Below are 27,119 nucleotides of genomic sequence, written 5' to 3'. Positions count from 1 at the left end.
CCTGCTCATCATCCTCACCCTACACAGCCTTCCTCCCCAGGCTGATCAGCTGGGAGGGACTTTAATAGCAAGGCAACTCTGTGAAGCTCCATTGTAAAGGGCAACTGGGGATTATATTTTGTCCCTAACATGATTTAACATCCTATGCCACCTTCCTGTCCCCATTGAAAATATGTGTTTCTATTTTCCTTCCCTTTGCCTAAATCATGCTTTTCTGAGCTTCATTCTCAAACGATGGGTCTCTATTTATCTAGATCAGTGTAGACTAAGCAGGATTATAAAACCAGATTTATCCAGGGCCATAATACTGTACTTCCAAGGAGCACTCTCCAGTGGCTGAGGTGCTTAATCTTTTAGATTAACTAGAAGGATCTATGGCTTTAAACTGCTGTTTTGCGTCATGTCCTGAAAGCCGCTTTATGAATTGGTTGGGAAACATTATAACAGTGATTAAAAAATTGTCTCTGACCATGGATTCTGCACGAAAACTAAGAGTTGAGAGCATCAGTTCTTGGCAGTTTACTTCACCTTTGCTCTCCCATGTAGCAGACTTACATGTACAATGCAGACAGCAGCACTATCATGAGTGACAGAGTATTTCCTGAAGACATGGAAAAAGAAAAGGAGAACACCAGGACATGCACCGTAACTCAAGGGAACATTTTATCCCCCCTCAAGGCAGCCTCAAAAAGTAGTTTTCCAGCATTTTGCCATGTCTGAATGCCAGAGACATTTTTCAGTCTAACTAGCACATCATTTACTTCACACCATCCTAGCAAAGTTCTTATTGCCTTCTTGTTATACTTTATGCTTCTTTTTTCAAATATAGCTATAAGCACTGTTACCAATTTTTCTTCTTCTGCACCCATATGAATTAGTCCCCATCTACACTGGGCACCAAAAGTTGCCATTTGAGTTAAGATGGACAACAAATATTGCAATACACCCATATCAATTAGTTGTCAATAGCTCACCTCTCACAGTCTGCTATGAGTCACAGGTTCTCCCACTTGCCTCAGCTACATCGGGCACCAGTTGTAGTCAGAGTCCAACTCAGCCTCACACAGGGCACCAATTGTTGCAGCACAAACAAGTAGGCTACAACAACCTACTGTCTGGGTTGTTTCCCTCCTTCCTCCAGAGGCAACAGAACACCAGACCACACTGCTCCTGCTCCCCCAGTCCTCAGGGCTATTTAACCACTTAGCAGGAACAAGCTACAGCTCCACATCATCCATGTCAATCAACCCACTGCCTTCGTAGCAAGGCCACAGCTGTGTATTATCAATGCTGATCAACCCACTGCCTTCATTCCTCTACAAACACTCTTCTCTTGACACTGCCCAATTTACTCTTTAGCCCAGCACTCATGCTGTGCCGAAACATGCATTTCAGAGCCAAATATTAGGCAGAAAATTAAACCCTAAAAAAACCAGGTGTGCGCCATCAGTAAGAACTTCACTACAGGCCAGCTCTTGGCTGCAGAACTTCTTTTCGTTTCTCCCTCTGCTAACCTGGAGGATCCATATTCTCCCACATCCCAGCTTTTCCCATCTTGCCCCTTTTGCAGTGATTGCTCAATCCATTCCCTATTGATACATGCCATGTCACAGCAATGGAGGAGGATGCAATTAACACTGCAAGAGTAACTGACCGACCAAGCCCATGTGGTGATTAAGAGTTACGTGGGGCAATCTGTGCGTGTCTTATTTGGTGCTTGGATAGCTCACATCTTGGTCTGAAATGGCCATCTCTAAACAACACCCCTTGTCCCTACAGACACAGACTGTGTGCAGGTGTTGGGAACAAAGTAGCAAGGCATCTCTGCCTGCTGGGTGCCTGCATAGCACTCCTGATTTTTATGAATTAATAAGGTCACTCACAAGTGCCTGGGACTTTTTATTGCCCCTATAGCAACTGAGATCATCAGGACAGCGATGAAAACTCTGTCCAGGTAGAAATAGTCTGCAAGTGCTTCTCCTGGTGATAATATTCTAAAAAAGGAAACGAGCAAGAGAAAAACAGTTCCATAAATTTGTTTATAGAACATTCAGTGACCATGAATCATGCTATAAATATACCAGGCTATAGGTTTCAGGGTTTTTTTACCGGATTGGTACAGTGGCTTGTAGCAGACCTTGGTAACAGTAGCTTCATGATGGTTGTGATAAACTGTTTTTATTCCTTATCTCTCTCTTTACTCCTTCTTCCAGTTGCACCAGGCTTTTACCCGTAATGTTTATTCCTCACCTCATGGAAAATTTTTGACTGAGAAAAAAAATCACTTCTGTTGAAAAACCAAAAATGTCCAGCCAAAACCAACGTTTTCATTGTTTGGCTGAAAATGAGAGGTTTGCCATTTTAAGCTTAAAGTTTTTGGTTTGAGGCCAAAATATTTTTGTTTTTTGCCCAAAGTCTCCAGTAAAAATTCCCAATTTTTCAGCGAGACAGACACTTGTTTTTACATCAACAAGAAAAAAGTTAAAAACATGATTGCTCACCAAAAGCAGTTTAGACAAAATCAGTTCTACAGCAAAGTCCTTTTTCTTTAAGTGAATATTAAATAGCAAATGAAACACATTTTGGTTTGCCTGCCTGTTACATGAACATGGCAAATATTCGCTTGCCAAAAAGATTCATGACTGGAACAGTAATGACGCCATGTGAATTCAATGTTTGATGACAAGTGAGACAGTCCCCGCTCGGTCCTTCCTTGTCCTCTGCATGGCAAATTGCAGCTTGTGCACAGTTCAGAATTCACGAGGAACAGCACTGGCCAAGGAGCCTGCAGCTGCTGCGGCTGTTGAAGCACCAGAGCTTTTGTAACAACCGTATCAGCCCTGGTTTCTGGTATGAACTTCAGCAAGGAGTTTGTGTGTGGACTCCAAAAATGCTAGAGTCTGCTTATAGACATGGATTTACATTACTTTAGGGAGTGGGATTTTTGCTCATTGCCATTCCCGAAGTAACTCTTTAGGCACAACAAAGAATTAAATCAGTTAAAGCTGTTCTATTTCTGACACCATATCAAGAATTCATATAAGAAGCGAGGAGAGGAAGTCATTTGCAACTCACAACACCATATGTTAGTGGGCCCACAGGAAACTATACTGTATATCCAGGTGCACCATTGACTATTGACTTTCTGCATACAGCTGGTATGCACTGCTGTTTCCAAGGATTTGGCATCTTGTGGTAGGGCTGAAGTAATATCTAAAACCCTGTGTGAGTGTTTTTAAATGGGGAGGTGAAAAGAGGAGCCGCAAAGGAGTATTAGTGCTCTTGTCATCTTGTGGATGGATACCTTGGTGCAGAACTCCAGGCTCAGCAAATGCCAGCAATGCCAGTCTGAGTAGTACTGACCTAAGATAACAAGGAGTATACACTGTAAATATAAAGAAATCATAGGAGCTGGGCAATCAATAAGTGATTATTGATGTTTCAATAAAGCAGGCTATTATCTGATACAAGGGAAAAGCTTTCCAAACAGCTTCATAACAGTCTTCTTGCTCCCCTGCATGTTTGCAAAGTGCTTTTCTTGTTTAGCTGCTTTTAATGATAACCAGTTGCTGTGACGTCTGTGGGACTGCTTTTTAATACAGCTTTCAGCTGACAGAAGGCCACAGGAGCCACTAGGGTGGAAAGGGCCGTGACATGCTAAATGAGCATCCCATGTCTCTGAAACCTTTGCTGCTCCTCTACAATAGGGGGAACTTTGGGAGAGCTCCAAAAGGAGCCTAAGCCCACTTCTACCTACAATGCCCAGCACCTCGATGGGAATCAGGAAGACCATCGCAAGAGCCTAAATGTGGCATTTTTAAATGCCAGGAGTTGGCCCTGTAATTGGCTAGTTTGGGAGTGGATGTCTTTTTTTGCTATCTGTGTTTGTTGTCCTGAACTTCAGACACATTTCAGTGAAATGTCTATCAGGGAACTTATAACATGGAAAGTTGGCATTTTCTAATGATTTCCATAGAGCAGTTTCCAAGTTGATAGACATCCTGTACAATAGTAGTCCAAAAAATGACAAAGCGTTGATTTTCTTAAGAAAAGAGACCTATATTTGTTACCCTCCACAGAAGTAAAGCCAGCATCGTGGTGGTTGTTGGGTTGTAATTTGTGTGTGTTTCCACAGTATCAAACACCATGCTATTATGGTTGGCCAACACTGGAGGTGAACAGTTCATCAGAGGAGCGGATCAGTACACATCAACAAGAGAACCGAGTGATATGTGAGTGAGCTTGAGTCACTCTCAGGTAACACTATAAAATATATAAAATATACTGACATGAGAATTGTAGTAAATGTAAAGCTTTTAAGTTGATCTTCAGGCATTTCTAGGTCCCAGGTTGAACTTGATATGAATAACACTGATTTCATTTAAACTTCAGGTTTACTGTCTTGGTTAGGAGTTTTAAAGATCAGCTTAATGATTCCTTTACTAATCATACTGGCATATTTTCCAAGTTTTCTGTAAATAAATATCTTAATGATTATCAAATATGTTCAGTTTGAAGCATCATCATCACCGGGACCAGATAAAAGAATGGAAAGAAGTAATGATGAATAATTGCTCACTGGTATAAATAGTGGTCTCAGCACATCCATTTCAAGTATTTTTGCTATGCACTGTGGCATAGGAGAGCTTTAAGACAGAACTTTTATTCCCCAGAAAAATTGATTTAGACATTGTTAGATTTGGGGTAATTCTTTCAATGTTTTTTACCCTCTATTCTTTTTCATGGCACGTATTTCTCAATGAAGTAATTTTATCCCTGCATTCGCGTATTAAGAAAAGGGGAAAAAAAATAATCAGTCTGTGGGTTCTCAGTTGTAGCAAGTTATGGTTTCCTACAAGAGTTTTCCATGGAATTTGTTTAGGAAAAAATGTGGAGTGCACCAAAATGAGATAATGACGGGGTTTGGTGTTTATCAAAGCCCTTTTTCCCTCGTCATCAAACTGCTAACGTCCCGCTGTCTACTGGATGAAAGGGTGCTGCACAAGCCAAAATGTGAAACAGAACTGATCTCTTGTAAAGGTTCTCCCTTGCAGAAACCAGTACAGAAACCTGGGACATCATGAGGATTCTTGTCTTTCTGCTTCCAGCATTAATTTCAGATGAAGAAGATGAGTATGTTTACGAGCATACAACAATGAAGACACGATAATTGATTAAATGTTGCATAGATCCCACAGAAAACTGAAAGGGTATCCCATTTCTACTACCTAAATACCCTGTGATGTGGATACCTCTAAGTTAAGCAAACTAGTCGCTTAGTGTCACTATACTGCACAAGTGAGTGACCCGTTCCCACTGACTGCTGGGGAGGATGGCCAGTCTCATTTTCACTGGGACTCCTCTGTGAGCCTTTGAAACACACTATTTCAATGAGAGTGTTAGTCATCTTAAATCATCTTAAATGTGGCATCTTAAATATTGCCAGTTTAACCAAGTTTTTTTGATGCTGAAAAATTCCTTGAAAACCCAGTGTGTGACTGTATACTTCAGCGTAATGTAATCTTGATGTTAATCATAAAAGTAACCTAATCTCTCTCACCTGTGTTAGATTATTTACCTTCTCTCCTGTTTTGCCTTTCTGTCATTTTTCCAACCCTAAACTATCTTCTTTGCACACATTCACCTTTAAAACTCAGTGGATGTCACAGTCAGGAAGGGCTTTTCCCCCCCCCTTTCTTCCCCCTCGCAGGAAAAAATTGAGTCTTTTATGGTTTTTTCTTCTTACTGTGGATGAAATCCTTAAGTGGTATAAGTCAACATCATTCCACTGAGGTAGAAAGACTCTAGTTCCACTTATAATAGTGGAGAAGATCACCTATTGAATTTAGCATTTTTCACCAATTATAATAACTTATAAGCATTTCCGATTCTCTTTTATTTGGTGGATAAAAACAGGTTTTATGTGTATAACTCCTAGGGTGATAATAGCAGGGAGTAGTTTTACTGCACACATATAACTTTTCCTTAGGCCAAGAAAAGCAGCCACAGCATTTCATCTACTCCCAGCAAAAATTAAGCAAGACTAAAGAAAGTATAAATCTAATGATGGGGACAGAACGTAGTGGGAGAAGAGAAGCTGAAGTATGCAAATTAACAACATGAAATATACAGAAATCACTCTAAGTAGTTTGTCCTCTATTTTAAATGTTTTTGAACTCACTCAAATTAAACTTTCAATTAAATGATCATATTTTCTGCCTTTCATTTTTCCCCTACAGCTACATGAGACAAAAATCAAAGGATGAAAAACAGAAACATGAATATTTAATCTGCATGTTATTCTTGCTGACTTTTCAAAGTGCAGTTTCCTAGCTGCCTGACTGCAGGGTAGAACAGCAGCAAAGTCATTCATGAGAGCATCCTTATCCAGGAAAGCTCATAAACTTCACACTAATAACACGAATGAGGGATCTTACACATTTGCATACAAACTGTCTTGAAAATAAGCCTTATTCTGGAAAAGAGAAAAGGGCAGAAGGAAGGTTTGGGTGAAAAAAAGACCAGTAAGCACAGATACACCCACAAACACACCTTGGAGCAGCATGCCCAGATACCTGAAGTATTTTGCAGGATTCAAGCTGTGAAAGAAACAGAAATTTAAGTTTATATATTTCCATAAAAAATTGCTTCAGAAGGAAAATGGGTTTTCAACAGCACTGCAAATTTCCATACAAAGACAAGGAAGAGGATCGTATTATGTATCTCTCTGGCCTTTTCCGCAGAGCTTGTCATTTAATCATAAAAAGGAATCAGGTTATTCAGGCATAATTTGTCCTTGGTACTTTGGTGCTGGCTCTTGCTGCTCATCTTGTCCTTCGCGTGCCTGGGGTTGGCCTCCATGAGAATTATCCCCACAGTCTTTTTAAGGACAGGCCACTATTTTCCAATGAATGCTAACAGTGTTGGAAGCTAAAAAGGAAAAGAAGCGAAGATTCAATAGTGTCTGTTTTGAAACATCATCTGTACGTTTTAGGGACCTGAGAGCCACATGCGGTTTCCTATACTACAGGTTTTATGGACAATAACTAGAGCATCTGAACACAATTACCCCCTGACTGGTTCCCTCACACTTGCTTCTCCCCACTACAGCCAAGGCAGTTATTAAATAGCATTACAGAAATTCGCAATTAGTTCCAGGTAAAGCAACACTCAGCTTCAATCTTATTCAGAAGAGGTTGGGGGAATGGATGGTGGGTTGAGTTTGGAAGATCCTGAGGCTGGGAAGGGCAAATAGGCAAACAGGCAAATAGGGAATTAAACAGCAGCATTGATGTGCACGGGGGATGAGGCTGCAGGAGCTGAGCGGTTCATGGGTGTGTATAAGTGTCAGCTGTGTGGTGGTACTGAAAGAATATAGGGACTACAGGCTATAAGAAAAAATCCTGCATATGCAGGGAACAAAAGCCAGATGGAACCAATGTGAGATTACTGTTGTTGAGGCGAATGTATGCAAGCCTAACTTTAATCCTATCAAGGATCCCTAGAAAGCTGAAAATCTCCATACAAATACCCACAGTATTGAGCTCTTCCATGTCATATCTGTTGAACTCTAATGTGAAACTTCTGAGTTAGGTGTTGATTAAAGAAATACTGTTCAAAAGTTGATGGCATCCCAGTATTTTGATCATCCTTTTTGATGGAAATACTGTTCATGGCAGGTGTTTCCAAGCTCTGACAGAGGATCAGTGATGATGTTTCAGCCCTTGTTGTGCCCTTTTAAAATGTTACATGAAATAAGTGGTGGATCGGCAAGGTGCATGAATGAATATTGCCTTCTGTTACAGCACTGGGATTTGATGATCCTGATCAATGGCACCGGTGCCATGGCTTACAGCATTGCCTTCCCTCTGGGTTTACCTCTTTTAATGTGCTGTATGAGTCTGTTGGAGACCACAGCTGATCATGTGGACATTTATAAGTCTATACCCATCTATATGAGGATGACACCACATGTACATACAGATAGGATTTTTTTTTAAGGTTTATTCTTAAGAAAGTAAACTAGATGGTTTACATAAGCTTGCTTCTTCCTGAAAGGCTGAGCTATTTTAACAGTGCATTCCACCAAAATGAATAATATTTGGCTTTTGGAGGAAGATTTTCCTGTGGTTACAACCTCTTTTGCACATCATAAAAGTCCAACCCCATCCTCTTACTTTTCTTTCGTTAAAGAGAACAACTAACCTTTAAAAATACCGTATTTGTCATATGCTTGCTTGGGTTTCAGCTGGTACGATTTATGTGTCTATCTTCAGAGTAAATATACTCATTGAGGAAAATAATCAAACATATTACACCATAGAAAGGAAGTTTTGAGGTGAGAGTGGGTCACGGCAGATGGCGTTGCTGAGGACGTGGTCTCCTTAGACCTGACTTTGCAAAGGGGTCGCTGCTTAGGCTGGGCTGTAGGTCGAGGTGGGTTACAAGTCCAAGCTTTGAACTGGAAAGCTTTCAACACTTGCAGGTGATCTGTCTGTCTAACAGTGAGCTGAGATGACAGCAAAGTACTCCTGCCTTCCCATGGGAACGTTATGGTCGTGTTCTGTTACCAGGATGGGTAAAACCAGGCTCCTAAATCCCGAATCCTCCCACATTTTACAGTGTGGATCACATTAGCAATTTGTGGTTCCGGTTTATCCCCAGTTCTAGCCTGACTGCATTAGCACCTTCAATTAGTTAACCAGATTCTGTTCTCAGTTGTACCACCCTGAATCACGAGTTGATCCTGCAAATTTTAAAACAAACAAACAAGTAGCTCTGAAAGAATCTGGCTCAGCATAACTAAATTTGTCCCTTGACTTAACGAAAAATTTCAGCTGGTGCAGATCTCTCCAGCTTTGTTTAAGGCCCTAGAGGTATCCCTCTTTACACAATCAAATGATCAGATCCAAATTGAGCAGGATTTCTTGGTAGAATGGGGAAACTATCTGAGAAGGGAGTAAATGGCACTGTATCGTTCCAACTGTTCAAGATTTGTTTTGCCAAAGCAACAGGAGAAAGCTGTTAAAAAAAGATTTTAATTGTAAGTCATTTCGGCTTTCCCTGTAAGAAAACAAGGAAGAAGCAAACACAATGGCTAAAGAACATGAAAAGATCCCAAAGGTTAAGAATGGTCCAAGAAAAATATGCTCTCAATCTGAAATAGTGAGCAATGGAAACATTATTTGCACTACTTTCAGTGCTGTTGTTGGTTGCAACAGGCAGCAAAGCCTCTGTAATTTCCAGGGTCTGGTTTTCCTTGGGAAGGGGGCAGGAGGAGAGAAACATCAGAGGCTGAGCCTTTCTGCCCCGTTTCCCAGAGAGCTCAGACACTGCGTTCAGCTCTGCCGCTCTCCTACCACAAAGGATATATTTGCATAGCTCATTTGCAGGGTGAGTGAGAAGGCTCAAGTGGCAAATTGGATATTGATAACTTCCAGAAGACTTTTTGGGACTGCTGTGTTATTCCACTCATCTGAAAAATCGACGAACACTTGCAGCAAAAAAAGTTCCCATTCTGGCCAAAAAGTATGGCTCCAAATGAATTAACTTTCAAAACTGATATTTAAGGATGTTTTATTAGTCTGATGTCTCTCCAAGTCTTGCCAGGACCATCATGTTGAAAGGCTGTAGACTCAGTTATAATAAAAGAGACGTTTGTAATTGTTTCCTCTCAGCATTATCATGTAAGGGTAAAGGCAAGTGGAAAAGCACTTTTCAGTGCAAGTTTTCAACATGCTCCCTCATGTTGCTCAGTTGGTATCCTGAGCTCCTAACGATGCAGGGAGGTGTCTGGGCGTTGTGTAGGAGCATGTGCTGCACGGAAGTGCTCTTGGAGATCTCCATGGTGTGGAGCGGAGCAGCCCTGCACCCACACGAGAAGCGAGCACAGGCACAGTGCAGTCACGTCCCACCACCACTGCCGAGCACAAGCCTTCCCTCTCCTGTCCTGCCTCTGGAATATTGTAATTCTTAACAGGAGGGGGAGAAGTGTGCCTTTTCTTGTTTTGCTTCTCTTTGTTTTGCTGTTGGTTTGTCTTTGTGTAATGTTTTCATTAATTAAGGATGGGACTTTAAAAAAAAAAAAAATAAAGGAGGCAAGGATCCAAGCTTAGACTTTTCACATAAATATTGGCAGAACAGCTTATATGAGAGAAGGAAAACAAAGGTTATCATGATTAGCACATGATTTTATTTATGCAGTGTATCAGTTAAATTAGTCTCAACATTATAATGTTTCAGTTGCTGGTATTTTCCATATTAAAAATAAAATTGAATTTTCCAGTTTTACAGAAGCAAAAATTCCAACCATTTGTTACTTTCCACCACCACCACCACCACCACAAGGGAAGAAAAAGGAAAAAAATAGAATTAAATACAGCCTAATCCCCCAAAATAAATTTCCACAAAAGCTATTTCTATCTGGGGGGAAATGTCAGTGCAGAAATTGTAGCCATCCTTAGTGTCCATACCGTGTGGCATCGCCCAGATAGCTCTGTGCACTTCATTGCTCATGAGCTCCTTTAGCGTGGGGCAAACCTGGCCTAAACCTTCCAAAATCTGTGATTTTATTCTGTACTTACAGCTGTATAGATCAGACTTTACCAAGGAATATGCAGAGATGCTCTGCATGCCCTCTTTGTCATTGGATGTGAACTAATATTTGCAAAGCAGCATCAGCGTGCAGGCTGCCCAGCCAGCTCAGAATGGGGCAGTGCCACTTCTGACCATGTGTGGCAAGGTTTTTCAATGCTTGGTTTAGTTCCATTCAGGCTACAAACCAGAGAACCAAACCAGAAACAGAGAAGAAAAAAGAAAGGAAAAATCCTCTCTGATTTTCAACATAAAGCTAGGATTACCACCAAAGAACAATAAAAATTCTTTTATTACCAACAACAGGAAGAGCAAAGGGAAAAAAAAACCACAGAAAATCTTTGTTATAATTTTTCCATAACAAATAAGGTCTTTTCTGGTCATGTTTGGCTTTTTTTTTTTTTTTTTTTCCCTTAAAATTGTATCTGTTTAGGAAAAAAAAATGTTGTTTAGAATAAAAACAAAACTGCAGAGGAAAAAGCATAGCTCTTATTAAAGAGTTTGACATCATAACCCATCTATTAAATAGCAGTATTCTTAAAGGAAAGTAATTTACAAATAAAAGGACGGAAATGAAAGGTTGTATGAGTTCCCCAGCCCATTGTTGATGCAGTAAAGCACAGAAAACTTCCACTATCTATAGTCGCGGAAGTCATGTATTAGCAGGAACCAGCGCTGGAGGTTCCCACAGGGAGAAGATCCTTGTGGAGAAATACGCTTGTGACTTGCCTTTGTGTTTCTTTATTCCCTGCACTTTTTTATGGTTTTACTGTGGGCGACTGAGGAAGACAAAGTATCAAAGAGGAGTGAAATACACTGCTTCCCTTGGTAGCGGGTGCGATGGAGCCGCATCCTGCAGTGCCCTGCTCTCCTTGCTCCACCGTGGATGCTCCCACCCTGCAAGCACGGCCAACCATCAGCTGAAAGCAGGCTCCTGTGATTTTGAGGGGAGATGAAGTTATCTCCAAGAGCTTTTTTTATGTCCTCCCTAGATTTGGAGGTTGGTTTGGATTTGTTTTTGCTGGGCTTCTGCAAGAAAACTCTCTTTCCCTCGTACAAGTCTGGCACGTTTTCTTCCTGCGCTCAGCATTTGCTGTGTGGCTCTCTCTGAGGCTGATTAGGGTCGATAATGTGTGGCAGTGAGTTATTACCATGTGATACAGTAAAGCCAAACCAGACAGATTCAACATAAAACAGTTACAGAAATGGCTTTTTCCCCACCTTATCTGACTCTGCTTTTGATAGCAAAGGCAGCCTGGTAACAACAAATTTTGTTCCCCCTTAATCTGTGGTGAGAAGTATCAGGAAATTCACTCTTCCATCAAAAAGGTCTGTCTGCTCTGATCCTCTGCCATGAAGAGACAGGAGATGCTGCTAATCCAGGCCTGGGTAACAGCCATCCCAGATCACAGTGACTGGGGTCCCCCGGGCATATCCCAAACGACAGCAGAAGGGCAGCACCTGCATTTCCCCATAGGCACACAAGGGATGCATTTTCCCAAAGGGATGTTGACGGTGGCTCAAGGGTGAAACAACAAAGCAGCAAAGTTCTCATCAACTTTTAATGCGATTGAACCAGGAATAATTTCCAAGTTCTTTAATCAAATTCCTAAATTTATGAATAAATATTAAAATGCTGACAGGAGCCTCCTTATCACAATGTATCTTTCTTCCATTCCTTCTTTGTTACTCTTCAGTTCCTTCTTGCATCCAAGTACCTCTTGCTCTCCCTGATTACTTTGCCATGAAATTATGGCCTGAACTGAGCAAAGACCCATGAACAGGTTTAGCTATAGGCAGCTTCGCTGGTGTCAGTTCCCAATTCCCTCTCAAAAGATAAGTTAAAGTCACGAGGGCACGAAGCCCAACAAAGCCCGAGTTACTCTGCACTAGTGTCTGGATCTCTAAGCTCTTCAAAACAGAATTTAGAAATGGATGTTTGGGCAGCACTAAAGAGGTCCAGTCCTTTCAGCCTCTTACATTGTATTGTACAGTGGTAACCTCCTGCTCCAGTTAATTTCCTAGCCACAGGGGTCAAAGATTCTCATTTCGTTTCGAGCACTGATGTCTTAACCCAGAAAGCATAATCAAATCAATCTAGGAAAAAATAAAAAGGCTTGGTTTCCATGTACATATTTCCAGATGTAAATACTCCTTTAATTTAGTACAAAATTATTGTTCTGTAAATTCTTCTATAACATTGCTAGGTTTCATTTCTTGGTTTGGGTTTTTTTTTCATTTTCTTATGTATTTTGTGGATTTGGGGTCCAAACAAATGAGAGGGTACTACCAATGACTTGAACCAGTTTCTAAAAGACGTCTTTTTTATCTTTTCTTTTTTTTTCCTCCTTACACCACTTTTTTCTCTCTGACTTCCTCAACATGGGCTTTCTCAGGAGGGCAACACATTTTGCCATAGTGTGTGATGGGAGGATTCGGATTCCCATGACCAAACTCTTTCCTGAGGAACATTTGTATAAATATTAGAGGATCCCTCAATATTAATCCTGCAATATATTCTGGGAAGATCATGCTGATGAAATGCTGATACATCTCATCTAGAATCTGTAGGAAGATGTCCCAGAAGAAAAAAATCCAAGCACTAGACATTTATTCAGAACACAGTGTTCATATTTACAATCAAACAATTGAAGCAACCAAACTGCATAGCGTTGGATATTTTCCTGTAAAAGAGCTGCTGGATGCAAATCTAGTTGAAAGAACCCTGTGGGAATAAGATGCAAAATCAAAGCAAAAAGTGATTTCAGCTCTGTGTGGAGCAGAGCTAGGGTCAGGCAGGGCTAGGAAGAGATGGGTCAGCAGGGAATATGGCCAAGGACCTGAGCTGCATCAGTTATGGTGATCTAGATAAGGTGCAGAGCAGATCCATGGTTGGGACATAACACATAAGGGTAATATTTACCTGTTCTCTCATATGGTCTAATACCATATATAAAACCTACACTTAAAAACATTACTTGTCTATTTCACAGAAGGTGCTGTAGCACAAGATACTTCCAAGACATGTAAGACCTTTATCTGAGGTCTATCTAACCATAAACTTCCCACTATCCATCCCTCAGTCCCTGAAATACAACACAAAGTCATACAGAGAAGGACAGAGATTCATTCTGATTCATTCTTTCCCAAAGACACTTTCTTTTGAGAACAGTGGAAAGTACCTTTTTTTTTTTCCATGACCATAATTTAATTTTTTATTTTAACCGAGTTGCTACGTTCTTTCTCCTTGATAACTCACGAGTTCGAATGTAAAAAATGTATTATTACAAGAGACAATTATGGGGTTCAAAGCATTCTGAAGCATTCCATGCTTCCAGCTTCTGGTACTGATATAAGTAGAGGAATATTTGTGGCTTTTTTACTTGCATGAAGTGGAAGAGTTCCAAGAGCTGGTGGTAAAAGGCTTAATGAAAGTCTGCCTTCATCAGACACAACAAAGATCCTGCATCCTGGGAGGTTAACTGTTTATAAGGACATGATGCCCAAGTACTATCATACAACACAAACAAGCCCTTGACCATGTAAACTCAATCATTTCATGCTCAGTCAAAAATAACAATAGCAAAATAATAAGAAAAAAAAAAATCCTGGGTTTGTTTGGCTTTATTTTTTTTTATTATTTTTTTAAATAAAGCATTACTTTGGAAGTTGAAGGTATGCAGCTCTCAAGTTCCTGAAGTTTGTTTGGACTGAAGATGTGTCTAGCACCTTTGGTGGTGTAGTTGGATACCAGGCAGGCTACAGAAATAATGTCTATTTTGAAGTACAAACTTTGTTGCACAAACATCTGACTCCTGTAGTGCAGGAGGTTCTTTTCTACTGAAATTTCTGTTTGTCATTTATTTTTCCACTTTATAAATACTGATTGGAAACTTCTTCTTGGAAGAAAGAAGGAAATCTTGTGGATTGTAAACACTGAGAAGAAGATGAATTGTTTAGGATGGTGAAAAGGGTATAAGGACTAAAAACATAATGTTAAGTAGAGGAAAGTTTAGGCTGAATAACAGGATAAACTTCCAAGTGCTGAAATCTTATTAGACTGTGGAAAATTATTCCAAAGGATGTGGGAGAAGTTCCACTGTTTGAAAAGTTTGCCATTAGATTGGACAAAGAACTAAAAATAAATCTTAAATGATCTTGCCCTAGCAAAGGGGGTCAACTGATGAGACCAGGTCAATGTATCCAGCACCATCTCCTTTGACTTCACTGGGCACGAATCAACCCATGCCCAGGGAGGGAGGACATCAATGAGCCGTGTATGTCTAAAGACAAATTCCCCCACCATCTTCATCTTGCAGGGGTGGACTCTGACCCTGTAACCTGCTGAAAAGAAAACCTGTGCCATGCAAGAAAGTCGGAGCTGCCAGCAGCCTCTCATCTCAGCAAAAAATACAGCAATTTAAAATGAAGAAAATCAGAAAGCAAATTTATATATTTGAGTTGCTTTACTGTCCAGAGGGCCAATTGTACCCTGGGGCTCAGAGAGCCTTCTTCATCCACGTGGAGCGGCCTGGGAGAGAGCATGAAGAACATTGGAAAGATGTGTTATGTTTTCAGCCCATCAGAAAGAATACAGAAATTAATTTGACACAGCTGAGCCCAGAGATATTATGTCCTAACACTTGCCATCTGTCCTTAAAGGATGTGCTCGGATTCAGCACCAGCAGTGACATCCATGGGAGAAAGAGCAGTCAGCAGCAACTGCGGATTTACTGTGTCACTCTTGGCAAAATAATTCAAGTGCCTCATATCAGATAGTCCAACATTCAGGAGAGAATTTAAGTTTTAAATATGCATGTGTTTAAGTAACAGGCTAATAAAATTATTGTCAGTGTGGATAACTTACTATCGGATGATCTAAGTTACTGACTTGTTTTACATGGTTATGGCAAATGACATGAGGTAAAGAAGACACAGCAGGATTTAAAACAGTAACTATTTGCCAGCAAGATTATAGTATTTTGGATATTAATCCACTTGCTATCTTTTTCCCTTCTCTTTATGGATGATCTAAAAGCAAATTCTTTTTTTTAATCCTTTCTTGATGGTATTGACCTGATGTTCCTGAAGAGACGAGAAATCTGCCCATTGATTTTGCTGGGTTCTTGGATATTATCAGACTGTCTAAATTTATTACATAAACTCCATTTCTGAACTGTTTGCTCTGGGGACTCGTTATGAGTCTTCAAAATTTGATCTGAGTTACTTAACTCTGACTGGTCAGATGGATCACATGGTGGCGTTTCCAGTCCTGAATGGAGGCATGTGTAAGCACATCTGGTGCAAATATTTCCTGGTAGAAACCGAAATGTCAGTTTCTGTAAATACTTCTCTGTGTGATTCTGAAATTTGCTCTCCACTACATTTTTGGCCAGTAAAACTTGATAACTCAAAAGTTCTTAGAAAGCAAAGACAAAGAGATGTGAACGTGGCCAAAGTGACTTTATTGCAAATTCGAATGAATCTAATAACAGTTAAAGCACATGTTAAATCTGCAGTAAAATTAAATCTTTTATAAAGACTTGAGAAGATGCACAGTTCTTAAACTAGTAGTAGAGCAGATGGAAACCTCGGGTTCCAAAGTGAAAAGCAAATCAGCTGGGATCATGTCACTGCTATACGCATGGAAATAGAGAATATATACTTTTAATAGGTGGAACAAAACATGGTGTTTATATGTCTATTTGGTATTTTCTGCTGGACATGTTATGTTAATTGAGGGGGCGTCTGGATCCCACCACAAGTGTAGGTGAACTACACTGGACTCCTACACATAAAATCATTGGGATTAGACCATCAGACTGGAAATAACTTTTTGGTTATTTATTATATTATTAAACAAAATCCTACCTTTTTCCCAAGGAACTGACGGATATAAAATTAATGTGAATTTTCTCCCTGTTAGTTTTTTAATTATTGTAATTCAGATTTTGCTGCAGACCCTTAGCACTTTTAGAGCCAGAAATATGATTTCTAGCCTGCTCTACTTGTAAATGATCTATTTATTTTTCTGCCAGCAACTGGACACTGTAGTCTGGAGTGAGTCTCATCAGACCGTCCTGCAGCAGCCACCTCATCATGGCAATTACTGTGGTAGAGTCAGGCAGCCCCTGGCAGCTCCAGCAGCAATGGGAAGGGCTGCCTGGCAGTCACCTTCCCTTGGATGGTCCCTAGCCTTGGGTAACAGGATCCACATCGCTGCAAGTCTTCTTCCAGTGTGGCCACAGAAAGCCTGATGCAGTTGCAGGGTGGGCTTGGCTGGGGGAATTTCACTCTCTGGTCAAGTCAATGGCTAAATCCTTGAATTTCCCTGAATGTGCAGCAGCGTGTTCCTGTGGATACTTTACCTTGGGATCCAAAGATAAAGGGACTTGTGTCTTTTTAAGTAACGCACATCCTTAGTTGTTGCATTTAGCACGATTTCTCCTCTTTATTGCCCTTTCTTCTAACACATCTCTATGTTGTAACATTTCATATTTTTTTTTCCTTCAAACTATTCTTTTATTCCTTCCTAACTTTGTCCTACACCTTTCCTTAACACTACTCCAGATCTTTTTGCTTCTCCCACTGTTATGAATCCTCAAGGGCCACAAGAATTTTCCATTTTCCTGCCCTAAACTCTTCGTATATCTCTCCCCACCTCGTTACAATAAAATAATTCTTCCATTTCGCTGTCACCTCAATTTAGCTCTCTCACCCTCCACTCCCTCTTTTTCCCCTGGTTTAAAGACCGACCAGCATTTCCTGAATTGGAAAAGCCACAATAATATTTTTTTCCATTGAAAATACCACAAGTACAGTATTTCCATTGAACATACCACAAGAACAGTGTTTCCATTGAACATACCACAAGGACGGTGCTTTTGAGGTATCTAAATGCTAAGATGAACTCATAATGTTCATCTTGGACTCATTAAACCAAAGCCCCTTCTCTTCTTGAAAAAAATTTCCTCAGACAGAGAAAGAATTTTTATTCACAGGTTTCAAAAAAGAAAAAAATACAATAAAAACAAGACCTAGACAGAGCCAGGACAATTTTGCACTTGCTTGGTGAGTAAAATATAAATAGGTTTTAGCAAGTTAAAAAAAAATCCATTAAAAATGCTTAAAGTGGTTGAACAGCTGGAAAAGCAACTTTTTTTGATAACATTTAAAGCTGCTTAGCAGCTGGGGAAAAAATCGCCTGTAAAAACACTTAACATTTACAGCCACTCAGTGGCTGGAAAAGCAACTTGTTATAAAATTGATTTAACATTTCAGTGGCTGGAAAAGACATACACACACACACATATAACTGCAGTGTTTTACATAGCTATTTATGGGTATTTAGACACAGATAACGCTATAAATAGATAAGCTTGGCATTTCTGCTGATGCCATTGTGGCAGAGAATAATTTCCATTCGGAGCATTCACCACGTTATTTTATTTTCTGGGAGTTTAAAACTAAGCCGTTTAAATTCCCATCAGTCTGAAGTCTGGCATGCCTGGGTGCTCAGCCATCCCACCCAGCCCCCAGGAACATCTTAAATCATTTTAGTTACAGAGCACTTTATGAAATAATAACTGAGCTCTGTATCTGATCCACTCAAATGAAAGGCTGACTGAGGCAGCAGAGCCCGAACCGTTTTACAAATAATATTTGTAATCAAGGGTGCTAAATAGGATTGTCTCCATCGGCCCACCTGATCTGAAGGAGCTACGACTGCCTTTCCGTCGCAGCCCTGGGAGCTGACAGAAGCCTTACAGCCCCAGAAGATGAACAATATCTGCTTATTTAAAAAGCAATGTGAAAAGCACCGTGTAAGTAGTAATTAAGCGTATTTGTTTCTCTCTGAGATTAGAGCTCTTTAAAATGCCGTTTTAAAGTTGTGAGTCACGTCATAACCCTCAAGAAGCATCAGTTGCGTTCTCACTCCCCAACACCACGCGCAGCGTCAGGTCCCCTGCGTCCAGCTGGGGGGTGGGCTGGGGTGTGGAGGGACAGGTCCTGGGCTCGGCCCCTGCCCAAAGCCCCTACAACTCAGACTGAAGCAATTGCCTAAACGTCAACACCAACAGGTTCTCTGTCAGAGCCTGTAAACCAGGAAATATGTTCAGGTATGAGGACCTTGCTGCGTGGGGGCATATATTGGAAATCATTCCAATATTAAATTACTGTAATAATGTAATAGATCTGTTTGCAGCACAGGAACTTAATTCCTTGAACCAGCGATTCTCATTTTCCCCAGCTCCTGGTGAAGTGGCAGAGTTCTCTGTCGCTCTCCATCAGGCTTCACCTCTATCCGACGTTTCTATGTCCTTTTGCCAAGTGTGTCTCTATGACAAATTAACTGGACGCATCCGTCATGCCTGAGAGATGTCATAAAACCATAGAGGCAGTTATTGCACTGTTACAACAAATTTCTGCAATAAAATATTTTATGTGATGCATGTTTTGCTGGTGGGGGGCAGTCCAGGCAAACCAAGGACCCCTGTAAAACCCAGTGATCCAGCCTCACTCCCCAAGGGCCGACCACAAGCTCATGGTGAGCCCCTTCAGAAGAGAAGATTGTCTCCCAGAGCAAATGCAGCTAATTATGTTTTATTTCCAAGCGAGGATATCCTGACTGGGTGGATTGTGGCTGAGGCTGTGTAACCCATTGCTCCCTACCCAGTCAAGAGGGAAGAGTAAATGTTGCCGTGATTGAGTGTCATTTCCCAAAACCTGACAGTCCAAAACTTCTCCTGAATTCAGGAGTAGAGCCCAAAGTGCTGCTTAGCTGGGTTTGATGCCAGCTTTTGGAGCTAAGATGAGAAACTAGATGTCTTAGCTCTGCCGGTAATTCTGCAGATAATGAGACAATGTTCTCAAAGTATCTGAGACAGGGATCTTTTAAGTGTAGCCACTTTGTGGCCAAATACTTGTGAAAGTGGAAAAATAATAATTACCTATGAATATGTGAAGACGTATATTCCTCAAGGACAGACAGGGATTGTTTCATGTTATCCGGGTGCAGGGAGGAGGTGCAAAAAGAAGATTTTAAGAAGAGTTTTCCTGCCAGGGAGAGCTATTAGGCACTGGAATTATTTCCTCAATGAAAGCAGAGGAAGGCAATTCCTTCAGACATTTAATAATAGATTGGGCAAAGAATTAGGAAATATAAAGAAGAAGCCCGTACTGGCAGGTAATCGAGCTAATCAGAACTAGTAGGACTTAAACTTTTAATTTTTTTTAGGATCATTTAAAGTCAGCTGCAATAGATATTTCATTAATTTACAGTCTTTTTCATTGCAGTCCAATACCCAGGAGTAAGGCAGAACAGCTTAATATTAAAAAAACACAAATGCAGTGACTGCTGAGAACACCAGGGCGATGCAGTGCCAGCGAGGCGAGATTTCATGGGCACGCATAAAATACACAAGCAAGTTCGCAAGCAGGCCACAAAAGCCAATGTGGAAGAGAAGGGGTGGAAGGAGCCAAGGTTTGATCTGGAAAATAAAAAGGGAAAAGCAAGGATGAAGAACCTGGGGATTGGACGAGATGGGATGGGATGGGAGGGGGTCCTGGAGAGGACTCTGTCTTGGCACCAACCATGGAAAATAAAACTGCAGAATAAAAAACTGCCTTAAGAACAGCCCGTGATCAAATACCAGACTGGCTAATTTGTATTTCAGGGGCTAGAGGAGAGGATGCTAGCTGCAGGCTGTGCCTCTGTACCTCGCAACACATTTTGTGCTCCTGGACAAACAGCAAGTACTAAATCATGGGCATCCGGCTCAGACTTGAACTGGGGTGTAAAGGCTGAGCACCATCAGACTGAATAACTAAATCTGGGGAAAGGCAGACACTTCAGAGCACTGTGGTGTCTGGATTGTCCAGGGGATGACCAAGCCAGGTACTTTTTTTCTCTCACTGTTCATCCTGAACAGCATGGTGGGTGCCAGGTTTTCTTCCATCTTTTCTCTCTGTTCTGCTTTTTGAAAATAAAATTTAGAACACGCTGTAATTATTCCATATGGGATTATTATCCAGTGATGTACGTTGCTGGGCACAATACCATGATGTCCAGGATGCTGAGGTCAGGAGGGGACATAGCCTGGGACATCCCATCGGCTCCTTGAGTGACTGACAAATGATGCTGAGTGCATCTCTGATCTTACTAGCGGATCCCCATCTCCCCGCTTTCCTATCCCCGTACATGCAGTCCCTCCTGCATCTGGGTCGGACGTTTATTCCTAAACAAAGCTGAAGAGAAAGAAGGAAACAGAAAATCCTCAAGTGACTTCCTCACCCATAAATTCCATCAGAGCTGAGTAAATGCAAATGAAGTTTATTGCCTTTTTAACAGCATAATGGCATCTCAGATTATCTCAAGGTCCGACTCAGCAATCCATCCGCATTATGAACAATAATAATTCCCAGCTGTAATTCCATGAAGGCCATAAGTGCTTATCAGTATATGGAAAGGTTAACGTATTTGCCCCAGAGATGTCAGAGCCGGATTTATGTACTTCTTGACTGTAACAGGTGGAGAGGCAAGTCTAACACACTACTTCTGGTTTACTCCACAAGCACCATCCAGCACTTGCTGATACTACTATCATTAAATCCAAATAATGGCACCAGAATCCAGCCCTGTACTCTTACAGTTACTCTGTAGCCTGCGTAGAGAAATTCTCAGTACAAATCTAACCCTACTTACTTAAAAGCTGCTCAGAAGTCCATGTTATTCACTACATGTTTGCACAGTGATCAGAGCAATTAAGTTTTGCCATGGCTGGAGCCCGGCAAAATCCCTGAGCTCTGGCCACCCCAGAGAGCCACCGTCCCTCTCAGCTCGGGGGGCAGCTCTGAGCAGCTTGGTGCACCATGTCCTTCACCCATCCCAGGGCAGACATCAGCAGTGATGTGGTTAGAGAAGCTTCTGCCTTCTCGTCTCTTTGAGGGAAGAGGTATCAAATGTGGAAGAAAGAGAGAAGAATATTATGTGAGTTGATGCTTCCTCTCAAGGTATCCGTACAGGTTGCAGTATAATTAGACCCAAGGAAAAAGAGACCATGAAGGAAAAGAAAGTTGAATCTCTGAGTCTGGACCATTGCACTAGGAACAGAAAATACTTCCCTTATGGAAAAGTCACTAACTTCATGCTGTACTGTGAGACTCTAATTTATACCTTATTAGAAGCTGATATCACCATTAGATTTAAATTACAGCTATATTAACATCCATCAGCAAGCTGACCTAGATACTTATTTATTTAAGAACATAAGTGGTCTGAGTAAAAGACTTATTTCAGATGCCAAAACAAAAACAAAAACAAGTACAATGGGGTTTGGATCTAGACAATGGTTGGGAACCATATTGGCAGCCATCAAGTTAGAATATTTGATCTTCACAGCTTGACGTCAGGAATGGCTTTTAAATCTCCTGGCTGGTAAATATATCTGGCTCATGCGTTGTTTAACATTTGAGGCGCTTATAGATATTGTGGCTACAACGCTGATCAAACATGCAAGGCATTATTTGTAGGAAAAACATTTACCTTACTGGAGAAGCTTGACATATACAGAAGGCTCAAATGATTTCCCGTCTGCTTTAATGCATGAAGTGAAGTGGAATTTGCTTTGAGAATTGGAAAAAAAAAAAAAAGGGAAAAAAAAAAAAAAAAAAAGGCAGTCCTTCAGATGCATGCTGCTCTGTCTGGTGAGGCTTGTGATTGCCTATAGGTAAGTTCAGCACCATTTTCTTTTCTGAGATAAAACTGGCCTAAAAAATTAGAAAGTACATTGTAAAGCAAAGCAAAAAGAAAATTATCTGAGATTTGAGAACCGAATGTGAATTGTGTGGTTATTGTTTCAGCGCTCTTGTTCCTCTGTCAATGGAAAAAGGAAAAAACAGAGGGAGAAGGATTGGGAAGGTAGGGAACAAGAGGGAAGGAAAAGAGTAGAAAAGAGAAATAAACCACAGGCATTTCTGAAATCTTAGTTGAAAAATGCACTCAAGACTTTCCATGAGAAAGTCTGGGGAAAAAATGAAGGGTCCTGTTTGGAGGAGGTGGCTTTGAAGTGAAAAAAAATGAAGGAGTTGGAGGGTTTTGTGTAACTAGATCAAATTTTGTGTTCCAGTGGGGCCTGATGCAGGGATCTGCCTCTCGTGACTGCTTTGCTACCTTCATCTAGGTGATGTTTCACCTAAGTAGAGGAACCAATTTGCTCTCACCTCAGCACAGCAGTGTGAGGCAGAGACTGAAAACTATGGTAGTAATTAAGGAGGAGTGCAGTGGTTTAAAAGAAATGAGGGAAGGGAAAAGGACTAATTCTCTCCTGAAAGCTACTGAAGCAAAAAGCGAGCAGCATCTGTGGTGTGCATCTTCCTTTCCAGGCAAAGATGAGCACAGCAGCCCTCAAGATCCTTCTGTTTCCATCCACCTCTGTGCTTTTGTGGTGTGTGACCCTTCTCCCATGGCATGTGAGATGCCTTCAGGCTTGTCTGGCAGAGTGCTAAGGTGAGTATAGATGGTGTAACCAACAAGCCCATGTACTCCTGATGTAGCTGAGCCCCTACGTGTGCTGCCCGTCTGGACATAAGTATCCCTTAGAAGCCACTCTAGTAAGAGCCATTCAATTGCCAACAGGAAATTGATACTCTTCCCCTCCAAACTTTTCAATTTTTCAATTAATTCTGTTCTTCAAGAGAAAAGAGGGGTCTGATGATACAGGAGAGGGAGGCTGGCTTGTGTGCGTTGAGTTCTGTACTAACGCTGCTGCTCTGAATCATAACGGAACTGAGATAAAGACTATCTTTCCACCCAGCTTAAAAATATTCAAAAACCTTTTCCTGGAAATAGTTTATTTTGAAGTGAACCAGTGCAATTTATGCACGACTGCCATTACTCTGATGACTGTGTATATAAACCACTCTCAGAGACTTTTCGCAAGAGTTGTGTGGAGAAAGGTAACCAGGGGCAGGGAGAGATGCTACCGCTGTCTCTGCTGGAGGATGCTTTGCAGGGTGAGTTCAACCGTCCGTAAACCCCAGGGAACAGAGACCAGAGACACATTAGGAAACTCCCAACAGTGGGAGAAGCATCAGCTGGCACTCACGCTTCTGTTAGACATCAAAGAATCCACCAGGCTAAAAATCCATTGAAAAGCAGGCTTCTCTAGAAGAACTTTCATTTCTAAATCTCAAAGTGTAGAATTTATGTGGGAACTGCAGCTTGCTTTATTTTGAAGGTTGCTATCCAGCAGATTGGATGTGTAAGCCCTAAAGACTCAGAAGCAAGAAAGCAAATAAAAGGCACGAATTCTGATATGTTTTTACTAAAAATGATAATGTTTTTAAAGCCAATCCCTGGAGTTTTGGGCATTGACTCATGACTTCTGAATGCTTCGGACAGACAATAACAGAGACTATCCAGTAAGGGAACCAGAATATTACCACATGAGCTGAATAGCTAATGAGCAGCACTTAAATTGCGAAGGTCTTGCATACCAAAAGCTGTTGCTGAGAAAATTTATGAACAATTTTGAATAACAAATTCATTTGAGAATCCGACAATTTGTAGACAACTGTCGAACAAAAAAAATTCCAAGAACCAAGTCCAAAGTCTCAGGATCAGCAAAGGATACGTACAAAACTCTCTTTCATGTTATTATTGGACTGGACCAGACGTCCAGACACACCAAGTTACTCAAGCTCACTGTCAGCTACACCATAAATTTATATGGAATTTCAGTGCTATCTCAGAGGGGCAATATTGGCTTAAGGTGTTTCCATTTCAGAACCATGTCCCATGGCAGATTGGTTTTGGGGTTCTTTCTTTTGCCCAGTTTTGCCTAGCGTTGAGCTTTCTGAATGACTTTAGCTTCACAAATCTTTATTGGCCACATATTTCTCTCCCAGACTGCTCCAGCTCCACATTACTGCAATCCAGTGCCTGCCGGTCAGACTTAACAGCAGTCTGCTGTCAGTGGATGCTACTGTGCTATTTATAAACCCTTTGCTACATACAGGTATTTATGGCACTGACTTAGGGTCAGGAAGAACAAAAAAAAAAAAAAGAGAGAGAAAAAAGAAAAAAGTTCACTCCATTTTTATTAGTCAAGTTCACAGCCAACCATATGGCCACAAACTGGAAGCTGCCAGCTCAGACAACTGGAACAACATCACTCTCTGAATCCTGCAAAAGCCATTATATTGTATTATATATGTGGAGATATATATATATATATTTATATTTATATATATATCTTGAAAGGGGTGTCAGATATTTAATAAATGATAACAAGTTCCTCCTTGAGACTTCTGTGTCACTCTTGTACCTGCTCCCTAGGAATAGCAGAAGGTCCTTAGTTTTATGGACACACGTGCCTTCCAAGGAGGTACTGCAGTCCTGCTGCCACTTCCCTCCCGTCAGACTCTTACCCAGAAAGTCAGGTTTCTTTGCTGAAATAAGGCATGTTGATGAAGATACAGACACAGTCCTGAGTGAAACAGGAAGAACATGCAGCTGTGCCTGCAAGTGCCAATGGAGGAGATAGAGTCCCCTAAGTCCCCTGCTAACCACACAATGTATTTTGGAGATTATTTCATGTAGTTATTTGCTCTGGGTCTTTTTTTTCTGTGGACGGTTCTTGCAGACGATTTGGGGGAAAAAAAAAAAGAAAAGTTTTCTTTGAGATTTATAATGGCAGAGGTTTTAGCCACCTGCAGAGAAGGTATTGTGCAAAACCAACAGGACCTCAGGTGTTTTGAGCAGGGTAGCTTGCATGATGTATCACAGCAAGCTGCACATCTCCTGAGGGTACCTGTCTTACATCTGTTGGAGTATAACACAGTGGTGCCCAGCAAGCATTGATAAAGCTTATCTGTGCATTCAGCTTTGTGGAGATCCTAGCTCACATCCCAAAGGGATGATAGCCATATTGGTGGTGTTCGAGTAAATTTTGCCTCTTAACACATCTCATTAGCTCAGGCATACAGGATGTCGATAAACGTACTGCTACCAGCACTGCGCTCAGCCTTGCTCTTGGGTCTCTGCCCTGCTCTCTGCTGAGCACAGAGGCCCATGGGCGATCCTGCACTCAAGGGCTGGCATTGATGTTGCCCCTTACGGTGGCTTTCACAAGGTCACTCTCATTCTTTTTGCATCAGTTTCCCTATCTTCAAGATAAAGGTTCTTAATACCTATCTACCTCAGAAACTTGTGTGTAGGTTTAATTAATAATCCACAGTCTCTGTGGGAGTAACAAAGAGGCGGAAGGACTGGGGGAGGGAGAAGCTGGGTAACAGTCGTAGGAAACACATGGCTGTGGAGCTGAGCTGCACACAGAAATTCCCATCAGGGAACAATGCTGCACCAGCTGGGAGGCAGCGAAGGTGACCTCAGGGCTTCGCCTCTCCATTGCTGCGAGCCCATTGTTCTATTGTGTCCTTTGCAGGGAGTTCAAGGGGATAAACAGCATTTTCCAACCCAGCTTAGTCTCCAGGATGGCTTTCTTCCCTTCTAGCTTTATTTGAGCAAAGAAATTGAGTATTGATGCACTCCACACCTGCCAAGTCTCAGGTTCAGCATGTGGGTTTGCGGAGGTACTTACAGAGCTTGTCCCAAGATGTCCTGCTGTCCTGGGATGGAGGCTGGAAGGAGACAGTAGTGAGCAAACCCAGGAGTCCAGAGAAATGTAGGATGACATTCCCAAAGGCTGACCAGTGATCTTCAGCCCCAACACCCACAAAGAGTCAAGGCACCTTGTATGACTGAGAGTGCAGCATCCTCCTGTGCACCACGGCCATGGCTGAAGGCACCCTCGGAGCCATACTGGTGGTGGGAATGAGCCCAGGGCCGCTGTGGTCCTTCCCTACTGATGTCCAGAGGGATTCAACCCCACACAGCCCAGTCCCGAGGAAATGGTCCTGTTCAGAGAACCGGCCAATCACAGCAGGCTGGAAGAAGCAGTCACCATCACCGAAGCAGGGCTAACTTAATGTTCTGAAGTAGACATAGAAATTTAAATTAAATGAGATACATGCATTAAAAGCTTTAACTCCTTAGGTTCCCTAAACAGTTCAGCAAAGTAGGTGGCTGAAGGAGCAGCTTAAAGCATCTGAATTAAAGGCCCAGCATGAGCAGGTGCAGTGCAACTGCCTTAGGCAACCTTGCCAAGACAAAGCACAGCTCAGCTAGCAGTTGCCTTCAATTTTCCTCGTTACACCCATACTTCCTCAAGAAGCAGAATGATCGTTCTTCTCATTTCTCATCAGGCATGATTAGCACACCTCCCTCCCTGTGAGCTTGTTCCCAGGTCAGCTGCGCTGTTTGGATTTGGCGTTTTCTGCAAGGATACCCCAAGGTCTCTTCCCAGTTTGTGGCTTCACCATCTCCTCACCTTCACCATACCCGGGACTCTTGGAAACCCTCCCTTTAGTATTTCTGTATTGCTGGAGCAAGGAGATGGCAGGTTGGCAGATCTAATATTTTGTAAAAACATATCAATTCCAGCTGTTACCATGTGATCATTCTA

This window comes from Falco peregrinus, chromosome 2, assembly GCF_023634155.1.
Source record: "Falco peregrinus isolate bFalPer1 chromosome 2, bFalPer1.pri, whole genome shotgun sequence".
Lineage (NCBI taxonomy): Eukaryota > Metazoa > Chordata > Aves > Falconiformes > Falconidae > Falco > Falco peregrinus.
This window is presented reverse-complemented; position numbering follows the sequence as displayed.